This window comes from Vidua chalybeata, chromosome 2 (genome assembly GCF_026979565.1).
Source record: "Vidua chalybeata isolate OUT-0048 chromosome 2, bVidCha1 merged haplotype, whole genome shotgun sequence".
Taxonomy (NCBI): Eukaryota; Metazoa; Chordata; class Aves; order Passeriformes; family Viduidae; genus Vidua; species Vidua chalybeata.
In genome coordinates, this window is record NC_071531.1 from 108,552,157 (window position 1) to 108,565,548 (window position 13,392).

Sequence of the window (13,392 nt, forward strand, 5' to 3'; positions counted from 1 at the left end):
CACCAGGGCATTTAAATCAACCCAACCCAACATTGCCTGCCCTTGATAATCTCTTCTCTGCCCCAAGAAAAACAGAGACTTTTCTGAAGGGGAGAGAGTGAAGTATGCAAAAGAGAAGGTAAAAATCTCTTTATTTATTTTTCATGTACTCGCACACACATTTAAAATCCGTCACTTTTGAGTGTCAGAGGCATGCTGGTCACTAATAATCACTTTTATTTTTCTTTCATCTCAAATGCAAAATTCTTTGGCTGTTGAGTTTTACTCTCTCTTAAAACATAGGCTGGAGCAAAGTTTGTTTTAAGTCTTTAACCATAAGAACCCTGAAGCACTTCTAGCCAATATCAGTAATAACTATTGACATTTTTCCTGAAACGATCAATCATGTTCAGACTGACAGATCTAATATCAAACTAACTGGTTGCTATTGGCAAGGTATTCTTGCAGGTTTTATTTCTAGTTGAAGATTAAGACTCAAATATCTGAACTCTATTTACATACATTTCATAGTGAGAAAAAAGACTCATAATAATAATAAGGAAAGAAATTAATGGTTGCTTTGTTTTTGAAGGGAGACATCTTAAATCTGAAGGACAATTATACAGCTCATAGAGCTGAATGATCACACCACACAAAATGCATTATGTATTTTGCTCTGATGCATTTTTTTCAGAGCAAAAGCTAAATTTGTTTCTCTGATGCCTTGTGATTTAAGAGGGATGAAATCACAGAGTATGACAGTTTGCTACGCACCAGGAGAAATCTTCTTGGACAATGCAAAAACTTACCAGTTTGAAAAGAACAAAGAGATTGTGCCTGCACATGAAATACAATAAAATATTTATATTTGTCTCAATGCAGGATAGATTTTTTTTTCACCATGCTACAGTTTAAAATCCAAACAGTCTTTGGTTTATTTATGGAGAAAATGCAAAAAGAAGAATATTATCCATAGAATATCAAGTTGCTACCCCTTGTCTGTGCCACGTTTACTGCCTTGCATGTGCTCTTACCTTTTGGTAAATGCAAATTCTATAATCACTACACTGAACTATAATTTTATATACTTGCATTGCATTTCCAAAAACAACAGTGGCCTGTGTATCGCTGGCAAATATTTAATTTCTGATTTATTCTTTGCATGAGGTGTGGTAACAAATAATCAGCTTAAATTTTCAAATTGCTGGGAGATGAGAACAAGGATGGTTTCCTTCCTTGATTTGGGAAATACCTGGTAGGATTACAAGTCTCTGCTTGAGGGTATTGTTCACACTAGCAAACTTTATGCATCATTGAGCAGACTTCATTTTAGCATCTGCTTCAAGCCCAGGAAATACAACAATAAGCCAAGTGTTTTAAAATACAAATATTTTTATTATTATTTCAGATGATTTGTGCTGAAGCTCTTCAAAATTGAGCAAGAAAACTAATTGAAAGAGGTCATTTATAGTTGTTGCAGGAAAAGCTATACAGGGCTTATTTTATTTGCTTGGGTTAGTTAGCTGATGTCAAAGTCCCATGAGAATGAAAAAAAAGGAAAGAAAGAGAAAGCAAGAGACAAAACCAGAAAAATGTTGATTTTAACACTAAAGACAAAACATTTAGGTACTATTCAGTTTGTATAGATGGATGATACCTTTAGTACACAGCCAGTTATCATGCAAACTCAAGCTTTAGAACATACATTTTGAGCTGAGATATCCAGAAAATAACTGAATATTATCAGCATCAAACAGAACACATGAAATTATAAGGCTAATTACTTCTTCCTGTGGGATTAATTTATTATTTGTGTCTGGTCATGTCAGGCTGCACCAGTTTGACTGCTGGGATGCACTGAATTGTGGGGAGTTCAGGTGCCACTCACACCAAAGAGGCACCTACTGAAGTGTGTTTTTCTGGAAGGGAGCCACAGGTTCATCTCCAAAGAAATCAAGAAAGAGGATAAAAATTGAGGGTGATGATGATGATGAGTACCCAAATCTCAATCCTAAACTGGAATTTGAAGAGAGGCACAACTGCTAATACAGATCTACACTTTCTTTTGAGGACAGATAGCAGTTGAGGGATTATTTACAAATTTTCAGTCAAGTCTGGACAGCAGATTTTGTACTTTCCTTTAATAATCAAATGGATTAATATTCATACTTAAGTCAATCTTTTGTTTCAGTTAATAATGTACTGATAATAAATACTCCAAAGTTCAGCCTCCATAGGCTGCTACCACAGCCATATGTCAGTTTTGTATTAAAATTAAGATTTTAATGTCATAACCAATTTAAAATCTCTTGGACACCTAGAGTAAATACACAGTGTTTAAAAAAGAGGACCAAGGAATAAGTCCGAGGACTGAACTAATGACTGTCCATCTTGTTTGCTTTTTAGCTCAATTTCTTACACATTTTTTGACTCCTCTAACTAACTCTAAGACCAATTTCCTACAGACAAAACTAGCCATAAACTTTTTAGAGCAAACTAACCTATGCTAATTAGTTTCAAAACCAGTGACTGGTACTTGGAGCCTCCTGTCCAAAAGAATGACTTAAACCAAGCCAAAGACCACAAAACCCCAACTTTGCACATGCATGTGTTTAGACAGATATTGTGCATATATGTATATATATACAAGCATTTTACTCTTTATATATTCATATTTTAATTTTAAAATAAAATAATAACTGCCAGATCTAACTCTCTTTAATTCAACAATAATCACAGATGCCAACTGACTAACACTGTAAAATTTCAATTGTTTTTAAAGCCTTTCTCTTCTTCCAATTATATTGAGATTAAATAAAATTAAAATATGACACATCTCAGAAAAGAAAAGAAAAAGGCTAGGAGGATTTTTTTTTTACTATCCTACTTATTTTTTTCTTTCAAAGTGCTTTTTCTTTTCTCCATTTCTTATTTGCAATAAATGCCAAGCACTAATGCCTGTAGCATACTGTCACATCAGTTCATTCTGTTAATTTTCAGAGGGGCTAAATAGACTAATGGTTAAAGGGATAAATATAAGATATATTTGCAGGACTGATGCCTCAATAAGCAAGCTTTAGAAAAACTCCAAAGCCATGCAATACACTAATAAGAAGCCACCTGCCTGACTCCTGTGGGCCAGCTGCATGCTCCAGTGACTTTCCAGGGTGGGTGTGATGTTAACTACATGGCAGAGAGCATGCTGGGGCCATCACACAGAGAGCAGTGATCCATGTAGCAGGAGGAAAAACAAAATAAGAAAAATGATGTTTCAAGTCTGTGAGCGCCCGTTCTCACCCTTGACACAACGCTTGGTGCACTGTTCTAAACAGCATTTTAGAGCTAATGGAGTTCTCTGAATCCTATTTGCAAATTTACTTTAAGAAAGAAAAATTGCAGGAGCCTGGTCGTAGTTGGATGAGTGGGACAAACCAGTACAACATTCAGACTGCATTTTAGTGCTTGAGTTTCATGCTTTTGAAGGTGTTAGACATCTGCTGCTGCATCAGTTTTTTAAAAATGCAAAAGAAGGGGAAATAGCATTTTTTATTCTGTTAAGTGGCTACTGATGTTGTTCACCTTAGTAGCAATTTTTCCATTTGAATCAGTAGATAATTATTTGGGGCACCATCTTTTTTATAACTCTCTCATTTGAAAGCAAAACCAAGGCATTTACTTTCTGAATGAAACACAAAATGTTTTGCTATGTAGTTTGGCTGCAAAGTCTTACAGAGGAAGTAATTTGTATTAGAAGCAGGCTATTCAAGGCAGTTTTTTGTTGGAATAGACTTTGGAAAATAGCTGTGCTGTACTTCAGGGGATCTGCTTCTAATTGATGGAAGGACTGTGTTTTGATGTTTCTACTACCAGTGATGGAGGTAGTGGAAATGTCCCCAATGACAGCTGCTGGGAGAACCTCTGGAGGCTCTTCTCTCACCTCTGATCCTGGCTCATTGTTATAATCCTTTATAATCCCTCCTCACAATTTCACCCTATCAGCAGAAGACAATAGGGAAGAATACTCCAGTATCTAAAGTAGTTGTATTTGATCAGCAAAAATTAGGTTATACAGGACTCTTAGCAACTCTTCCTTTTATGAGAATGCTTACAGACTGTCCTTAAACCCCTCTGGCAGGTGAGACCTTTGTGCAGCTTGAAAATCCAGTACTTATTCCAGTCCAGTACTTATACATCTGGTAATCAGGTGATTGTTAAAATGTGAAATGTCAATAGGATTATGGTAGTACTGGGATAAATTCAGACACCTGTACAAGGGACAAACTGCCTGGAGAAGAGAACGACCCCCCAGCTCGCTACAACTCCTCCAAGGGAGTTTTTTGAGAGCCATAAGGTTTCCTCTGAGACTTTCCTCTAGGCTAAACAGCCCCAGCTCCCTCAGCTGCCCCTCATGCTCCAGACAACTCACCAGCTCTGTTGTCCTCTCTGGATCTGCTCCAGCACCTCAGTGTCTTTCCTGGATGGAGGGGCCCAGAACAGGACATAGCACTTAAGGTGTGGCCTCCTGGGTCCCAGCACAGGGGACAATCACTGCCCTGGTCCTGCTGCCACACCATTGCTGATCCAGGCCAGGTGCCATTGGCTTTCTTGGCCACCTGGACAATGCTGGCTCATGTTCAGCTGCTGCCAACCAGCACCCTTGTCAGTCAGTAACATGTCCTTATCCAAGAGGTCATTCATCTATCCCCCCTCCTAAAAAAAAACACACCAAACCAAACCAAAAAAACCTAACACACATACGCACACTGCCCTGTGCCTCTTTTGCCCTGTCCTTTAAGTGAAGAACCAAGTATTTTTATGAGGTATACCTAGAAGTCTTTTCCAAGTTTAGCACCCCTTCCTGAGAGGGCTTTTCCCCACCCTTTTTATGTAATGAACAGTGTTGCCTCTTTGCAATTCATAGAGATGAGATTGATAGATACGGTAGGGGGCAAAAAAAAAAAAATAGGAATTTCTGCGGAGAGCAGAAACTTATGGAGATTTACTTCATGTTCTCTATGACATCTGTTTGGGAAATGGGCAAAGCTCACAGAGTTTCAATCCAGTGTTTTTAACATGAGATGATACATTCTTGTTTGTGTATGCTATATTTCAAACCTTAAACATTTCAAACTCCAGACCACTTCTTTCCAAGAACAAGAAGTACTGAGCAAACTGCAAAAGCACATATTCCAAAGATTTAGGGTACTTCAAATGTGGTACATCTGCTTTTACAGTAGTTTTTACAGCAATTAGCCTGACATTCAGCTGGGTTTAAAATACAGTGAATCAATTCAGGACACTCATGAATACAAAACTGAAAGCTAAATTGTAAGAGCTGTTTTGCAACATGATATAATGGAGCCTTGCCTATCAAATAATCTGAACAGGAACAGAATAGATCTTTCTGCTATAGCTACAGTTTTTTCAAGGCCTTTGGCATAAAACTATGATTCAGAACAAAAGGAACACATATAAAATTTGGCCACAACATTAATGTAACCACTTATCAAGTATAAACTTTAAATGAAAAAAAGAGGGCGGGGGGGGGGGGGGGAAAGAAGATCTATATGCTGAAGGGAGCTAAAAGAATCCTGCAGAGTCCAGTCTGTTCATCAAGTTTAAAGGAAAATTGAGAAATGATTGAGAGCTTAGCTGCAGGTCAGCATTGGAATGAGATTGTAAAGTCAAGGAGAGAGTGTGTGGGAGAAGATGGTAAGATCTTTGAGAAAAGACTTAGGGTCTTCCTTAAAGACTGAAATTGACACGTCATGGTTATGACTTGTGAATCCTCTGGGTCTATTTTTGTTTGACATTGTCTGTATTATCTTCAGCTTTTAATAGTGTTTCTACCTGTACAGTATGATAGTATTTTAAACCTTGCGTTTCTGTTCTTCAATTAGTTAATGCTACTCTTTTCTTGTGGATGATTAGAAATGTTTTTAGTTAAAAGAAAAAACAAAAGCACACACAGAGAAAAAAAAAAAAAAAAAGGAAAAACCAAACAATTACCAGGGCACTTACCATTTGAACAAGAGACTTTGGATATGAAATACCTGTAGGAAAAGTCAGTACATTTAGTCCTCATTGATCGCAAGATTCAGGCCCAGCAGAGATGAAGATTTATGGGGAGCAGCTGAGGTCTTGTGTTCTGTTCAGCTGGGAGCAGAGGAGACTGAGGGGAGACCTCACTGCTGTTACAACTTCCTCAGGAGAGGAAGAGGAGGGGCAGGCACTGACCTATTCTCTCTCTCAAGAGACCTATTCTCTCTATTCTCCCTCAGGTCAGCAACAGGACCCGAGGGAATGGCCTGAAGTTGTGTCAGGGCAGGTTGAGGCTGGGTATCAGGAAAAGGTTCTTCATCCTGAGGGTGGTTGGGCACTGGAACAACTCCCCAGGACAGTGGTCACAGCACCAATCTTGCTGGAGTTTAAATGTTTGGAAAACACTCTTGGGCACATGGTATGACTCTTGAGGAGGTTCTGTGCAGGGCCAGGAGTTGCACTGAATGATCCTTGTGGGTCCCTTCCAACTCTGGATATTCTGTGATTCTGTGAACAGAGTCACTTTGCATGAGCACAATTTGAAGGGCTGTGGTATGCATTACATCAGGTTAAATGATCAACAGGTCCCTCAAGCTCTCTTAGTTCTCACACATAATTCAGTTACATACAAATATAACTGAAAAAAAATCAAAGTCCAGGGCATCTTTAAGCATTTTAAACTTTCAGATTTCTGATTGACAGGCTTGCAACTGTCACTGATATTTAACACTCAAGTAATATAGCTCATCACATCTTTAAATTACACTCATGAATAAACCACATTTATAAAGTTGATGTGACAAATTATCAATTAACAGATTATTATCATGCAAAACCTAAAGATTTGAATGTCAAATGTACAATAGTAGAAGGCTGTCACAGGACTAATGAGGGGTAACTAATGGAAATATTTTGCAAGTCTTGGTTTACAGCTTTCTCTTTGTGTCTGTTTCAGGACTTGACATCACTGACACACTGACTTCTCCTTTGCCCAGGCTCCACATCTCCCTGCATTTTGCAGTAAGTTTTAGAGATAACATTCGAAGATTCATTTATTAAGCTTTCTTCCTTCAAGGGACATAGACCACTTTTGCAAACTCCCAGGAGAGTTTAATAGTGATATTTTTTAGTCCTGCGATAAGGTAGGGTTAAACTGTTTTCCTCACTGTTGCTTCCCAGAGTGTATCTGCTTTAAGCGCACAGTAATAGAAAAAGGGTTGTATTTCTCAGACTAGGAAGCAGGGCCACAGACATATCCATCATTCTTAAGCCAAAGGCTGAGAGACACAAGAATTAGTCTCTCATTTTCCCAGGAGTAGCAGGAAAGAAATAATGCTCAAGGATTTTTTTCCTTCTAATTTTGCAGTGAAATTTTCTATGAAGCTTCATTCAGAGTCTGTAAGTATGGACATGAAATTGAATGTCCCTTAATTTAAAATGGGATGCAAGTTATACCAGCAGATCTTGACTGTGGACAACAAGTGAAACATGCTCTACATACTAATATGTGGTGGGAGAAGAGGGTGGCAGTGAATAGGGTAAGAATTTACACTGTGACAAAGAGCCAGCAGCACATTCTGTTCACAGCCTGGGGAAACCACAGAGGGAGATGCACAGCACAGTTTACCTCTGACACCATTTGCTTTCTCCTTTCCACAGACAACAGGGCTTTTTCTTTCTTAAAGCAAAAAAGCACTTTTCAATTGGATCAAGAATAAAAGTGATTGCCATTTATTTGTTTTTTAAAAACAAAATTTAGGCTGCAAAGAGTTATTTCTTGACGTCTTGCTGTTAACTTTGTGTGAACAGTCCAGGCAAAGCACCAAACTTAAATAGCAACTTGTAATAATATCTTTCCCACTGGAAAAGGGTAAATCTATTGATTTGCCTTTCTAAGAGTTCTCATTCTTCCTATGAAATTTAAGGATAAGCATACTTTCCATTTCATAGCTTTGGAAAAAATAATATGAACACTGTACATTTTAGCACCATGTAGGGAGATAAGATCAGTGCAGTAAATTAATTTTCTCTTTTCACAGCAAAAAGAGCATAAACCCTGCAGAGAGTGTTTGAGAGCTGATGTGATAGATCACAGTGCAGTAGCTCTATTATGACTGCATTATGCAAATATTTTTATGCAGTCTTTTAAAATGTGTATGACAAAACCATTTTTGATGATTCACTGTACATAAAGACACATTCTTGACTTCATGCAACCCAATGACTTCTGTAAAGACTTGTGGGTTTATTAAGTAAATAAATACCTCTAACTACTTTTATTACAAAAAGAAAATTACATTTTGTAAAAATATAAGAAAAGGAGATCCAACAAAACAACAGGAGGTATTCTTGAACACTAATAGCAGAGTTTATACTACCATTGCTCATTCTTATGTTTGCATAAGTAAATACAAAATTAGGAGTAAATAATGCAGAAATGGGATCAGCCACATACAAATCTCCAGAATTATCTTCAGATTGTGTTTCAACACAATCTCACAATCAGCAAAGCCCTTTTGAAAACTGATTAGGTAACTCAATCCAGAACTCATTTCTGTCTCCCAAACTTAAAAATCAACTGTTGGGATGACAATAGTTAAACACATGAATATATTCAAGGAAACTTTACTGGGAAATGAAGTTGTATCGGTCCTAATTTGTATTATTAACTTTTCATCTCCATCAGCTAAGTTTGGGAATACAATGTGCATGCTCAAAACTCAGAGCACCTTAAAAGTATTAGAGATGCAAATCTGGAAGACAAACCCACATTCTCTTTGGAGACATTCAAGGAAGAGAACTCTGTGCTCCACTACTGAACAAAGCTGATCAAAAGTTCTTCAAAACTGGAGGAAGTGTGGAAGATCAAAATGCCAAAGTTGAATGAAATATGCTAAAGGAAATAAAGGGAAGCAAAACTACTAAACAGCCTACATGGTTGTACAAGAAACTGGATGGAACAGAGGACTCAAAATTAATGGAGCAACCTTGAGAGTGCTCAGGGTAGTGATGGACAGTGGCTCTTACAAGGATGGAGTAACAGATTTTTCACTTTCTCCCTGAACCCAGACTAAACTTCAGCCCTTTTAGGTATGAAGGGGAATATTTTGAAGGTCCTGCACAAAGGTCAGGGCAATCTCAAGCACAAGTAAAGGCCTGGTGAAGAATTGGTTGAGAGCAGCCCTTAAGGAGAAGAACTTGGGGCTGTTGGTGGAAGGGAAGCTCCACATGAGCTGACAGTGTGCACTTTCATCCCAGTGAGTCAGCTCTATCCTGGGCTGCATCCAAATCCCTGTGAGCAGCAGGGCAGGGAGGGGATTCTGCCCCTCTGCCCCGCTCTGCTGAGACCCCACCTGCAGGGCTGCATCCAGCTCTGGGCTCCCAGTGCAGGAAAGACCTGGATCTGTTGGAGCCAGTCCGCAAAGATGCTCAGAAGGCTGGAGCATCTCTTCTGTGAAGACAGGATGAGAGAGATGGGGCTGCTTATCCTGGAGAAGAGAAGGTTCTGGAGAGACCTTACAGAAGCCTTTCAGTACCTATAGGGGGCCTACAGGAAAGTAAGAAAGGGACTTTTTATGAGAGCGTGTAATGATAGGACAAGGGGGAATGGTTTTAAACTGAAACAGTGTAGGTTTAGAGTAGACATTAGGAAGATTTTTTTTTTTTCCTGTGAGGGTTTTGAAGCTCTGTAACAGGTTACTCAGAGAAGCTGTGGATGTTCCACCCCAAACCCCAAGGTTTGGTGGGCTCTGAGCAGCCTGGTCTAGTGAAATATGTCTGTGGCAGGGGGTCTGGAATGAGATGAACTTTTAGGTCTCTTCAAACTCAGATCACTTTATGATTTATGATTATTATTGTGCTTCTTAGGTTCAACTCCAAACAGGCATTGCCCAGTTCCTGCACACTTAGGTGTTCCCTGAACTGAAAGTGTAGGAAAAATATCATCTTTAGTTAACATACTTTAAAGTCAGCTAAGTGCTGGCTAATCCTAAAATAACTGAATTTAGTGAAATCTTTTTGAACTTCTGAGTATGGTGTGCGAAGAAGAACAAAGAGATCACCCTTTCCCCAAATGTCTGCACTTATTCACAATACAGGTGGTAATGAATTTTCTGTCACTATCAAACTGAAATAGATTTAAGTAGCTGAAAGGCACCATATTCCATTACCAAGTCTTCCAGCCCATTCTAAAAAGCAATCTTCCATGTACTAAATTGAAAATACTGTCTGATTTGCTGAGACATCAAAACTTCACAATTCTGAAAACTTCTCAGAGTGACAGCTGTGATGAGCTGTTTTCTGCTGTGATCTATTGCTGTAGAGAGGAGAGTGAGGAACAGGAAAAACAAGACAAAAAGAAGGTTACTAAGCTGGGAGCTAAAGAAATATTTAGAAAAACAAAAAATTTCCTTTGAAATTTCAATTTACTGGCACCAACTGTGACAGAAAATATTTAACAAGACATGCCCATAATGCAGCTGGTCAGTCCTTCTATGCCCAAGCAGTGTGTGCCTAGGAGCATGCTGCCCTAAGCTGTTACATATAATTTCAGCTGAAAACTGTGATTTTTCTGACCATTTGCTGAAGGAAACTAACATATCTAAATTGCTGAGTCTAGGAGATGCATTCAAAGGTCTCAGCTTTTTTTTTCATAATCTGAGGTGGACATTTTAGATAGTGAACATGTAAATAAATATAAAACAGGTGTACCTATTTGTATTTCCTATTTTTATTCTTTAAAATGAGGAATTTCCAGGATATGTCTTTTGTGAAGCCCTATCCTAGACACAGAACAAGAAAGCAATCCTTGAAGGGCATTTGGAGGCCTGTGGATCACACTGGGTGAAGCAAAGATTGGTGCTTCAATCAAAAAGGTGGTGTGGGGTTTGTTTTAGTTTTTTTTGTTGGCTCTTTTATTTTGTTGGGTTTTGTTGGGTTTTTTCCCCTTTGATCTGAAGAAATAAAGTAGTGAAATTAGTTGTAATATTTTAGGTGATGTTGTCACACAAACACAAAGATATTTAAGATAAAAGAGGAAAATATTTTCCTCAACATATAGGAGAATTTCTATGTGAACAAGCAAACTGAGCAAAGGGATTCTCTATAAAGGGCAGGGGTAGTCAACAGTATGGCCTTTTAATGAGGTGTATAAAAGTGAGGAATGAACTTCAGAGAACTGCAGGAAGCATTTTGTACAGGTACTTGAAAATCCCTAGGGATGAGATCAGGGTAGCTCTATATCTTCAGGCTGTATATTGGTGTCTGTGCCCTCATTTCTTCCTTTCTTCCTTTCCTTCAGATTAGGAAGAAACTAAGGTTCCTACCCTTCTTCAGAAGAATAAGGAATCCTAAAAATGTATTAGGTTGTGTTTGTATTCAGTACGTGGAAATATATGTCTGTCAGAGCAAGAGTAAGAATCACTGCAGTACTTAACTGAAGGGACTTGCATTAAAGGACAATCCTTCTCCCCACTGTGGCTTTGATTTTAATAATGTAAAGCTAAACTTCAGTTTTGCTACCTGCAAATTTCTGCAATATTGCTGATATTCAATATCATTGATACTGATTTTTGCTGTCCTAGCAAGGTGTCATGACAGTAACTGTGATCTCTAGAATCACCTGTTTCAGCCTGACAGTGAGCTCAACAAATTATGCTGGATAGGTAATTACCTCTTACACTGTAAACAAGGCATTATTTTCCATTTTCCCTTCAGCTTCATAAAATCAAAAAATTACACATTCTCATAAAAATGCCTCTGGAGGGAGACACAGCCCAAAAAGTAGCTTATACCTGACATAAGAAGAATAGAATTAAAGTGTTCACAAAAATATGAGGATATCTACTTTCAAACATACATGAAAATAGTCTCAATAAACTAGTCTGACTGGGTCTGAACTCTGCAGAATTTCTTTTACTCTTTCTCTTACACTTTATGAAAAAAAATCTTGCTGTATTATGTTAGTTAAATGCTGCATTTAAAATAAGAATAATGATCATAAGCATTAGGCTGCTTGCCTTCTACTTTCAAAGAAGTCTTTCGTAGTGTTCTCATAACGGGCTTTGGACATGTAAAAGATCCCTGTTTTGCTTATTACCATCATTTCTTTGTACCCTGCCACTGATCATACAGAATCTGATATTCACTCTGTGTGAGACCATCCTCTTACTGATACAAAGTCACTGAAGATCGGGCTCTTTTGCTATATTCATTAGTGTATAGATGTTTTAAAATATAGTAAGTTAGTACAGATTTTTATAGGCACATGCAAATTACTGAATGTGCTTATAAACCTTATGTTGTGAAACAGGAAATCACTAGAATTTGGGTTGAAGTTGTTTTGTTTTATTTTACAAGGTGACTGTTTAGAGTTTTCCACTATAACTAGAACATTTTTGTCCTTTACCATGAATTTATATAGTGACAATATCAGGATTTTCCCTGTCTTGTTAGGTACATTGTGTCCTTGCTTTCTGCGTCAGTACAAAGTATATATTGACTGAAAGAGAAGAACAAAGAGAGATAAACTATAGACAGACAACATTTCCTCAGTGAAAATAGCATGAAAAGGAACAGTTTACAGAGTGATTCACTGGATCTGGAAGAACTTATGTATTAACATTTTCACATATGTAGTAATTATCTCAACTAGATTTCACACCGAAGCCTTCCTTTTCCCCTCAAACAACCAAGACCCTATGCAAATAATTCCCATGTCATTTGGATGATTTGATACCACTGAAGCACAGTAATAGAATAGCAAAGAACAGTTGCATTATCATGTAACTAAGGTGCATAAAGGTGTTCCCAAGACATCTCTCTTGTGGTGAGTTCCCTTTATCTGGCTGCCAAACCACCCAGCTGCTTTCCTACTTCCCCCTCAAAAGAAAGGGAAGAGAAAAATTAAGATTGGAAAGCTTGTGTTTGCAACAGACTTGACTTGAAGGCTGTGGTCAGTCCACAGCAACTCCTATCTGCAGTTCCTTTATCCTCATGCTTTTCCCCTTTTCCGGTGTGGTCACAAATGAACCATGGCCACCCCTCACAGCCCCTGCCAGACCAAGGGCACCTACAATCAATACCTCAGATTTCCAGATTTTTCTGAGAGCCTTAAAATCAATCAAGATCAACTTTCTTTTTTTTTTTTTTTTTTTTTTTTTTTTTTGAGTGGTTTTACTTTTTCAAACCAGGATGATGGAAAAGGTGGTACAATACTAGCCTGGAAAGATATATTTGCATTATAAGTGATAAAGACAAAACATTCTTGAGAAGTCATTCACCCAGAAAGAAAAGGTGTTCTTGTCCAATGTACCCAAATTTGTGCTTTCCTACAAAGGTGTCTTACAGAGCAAGAAGATGAGAGCACCATGG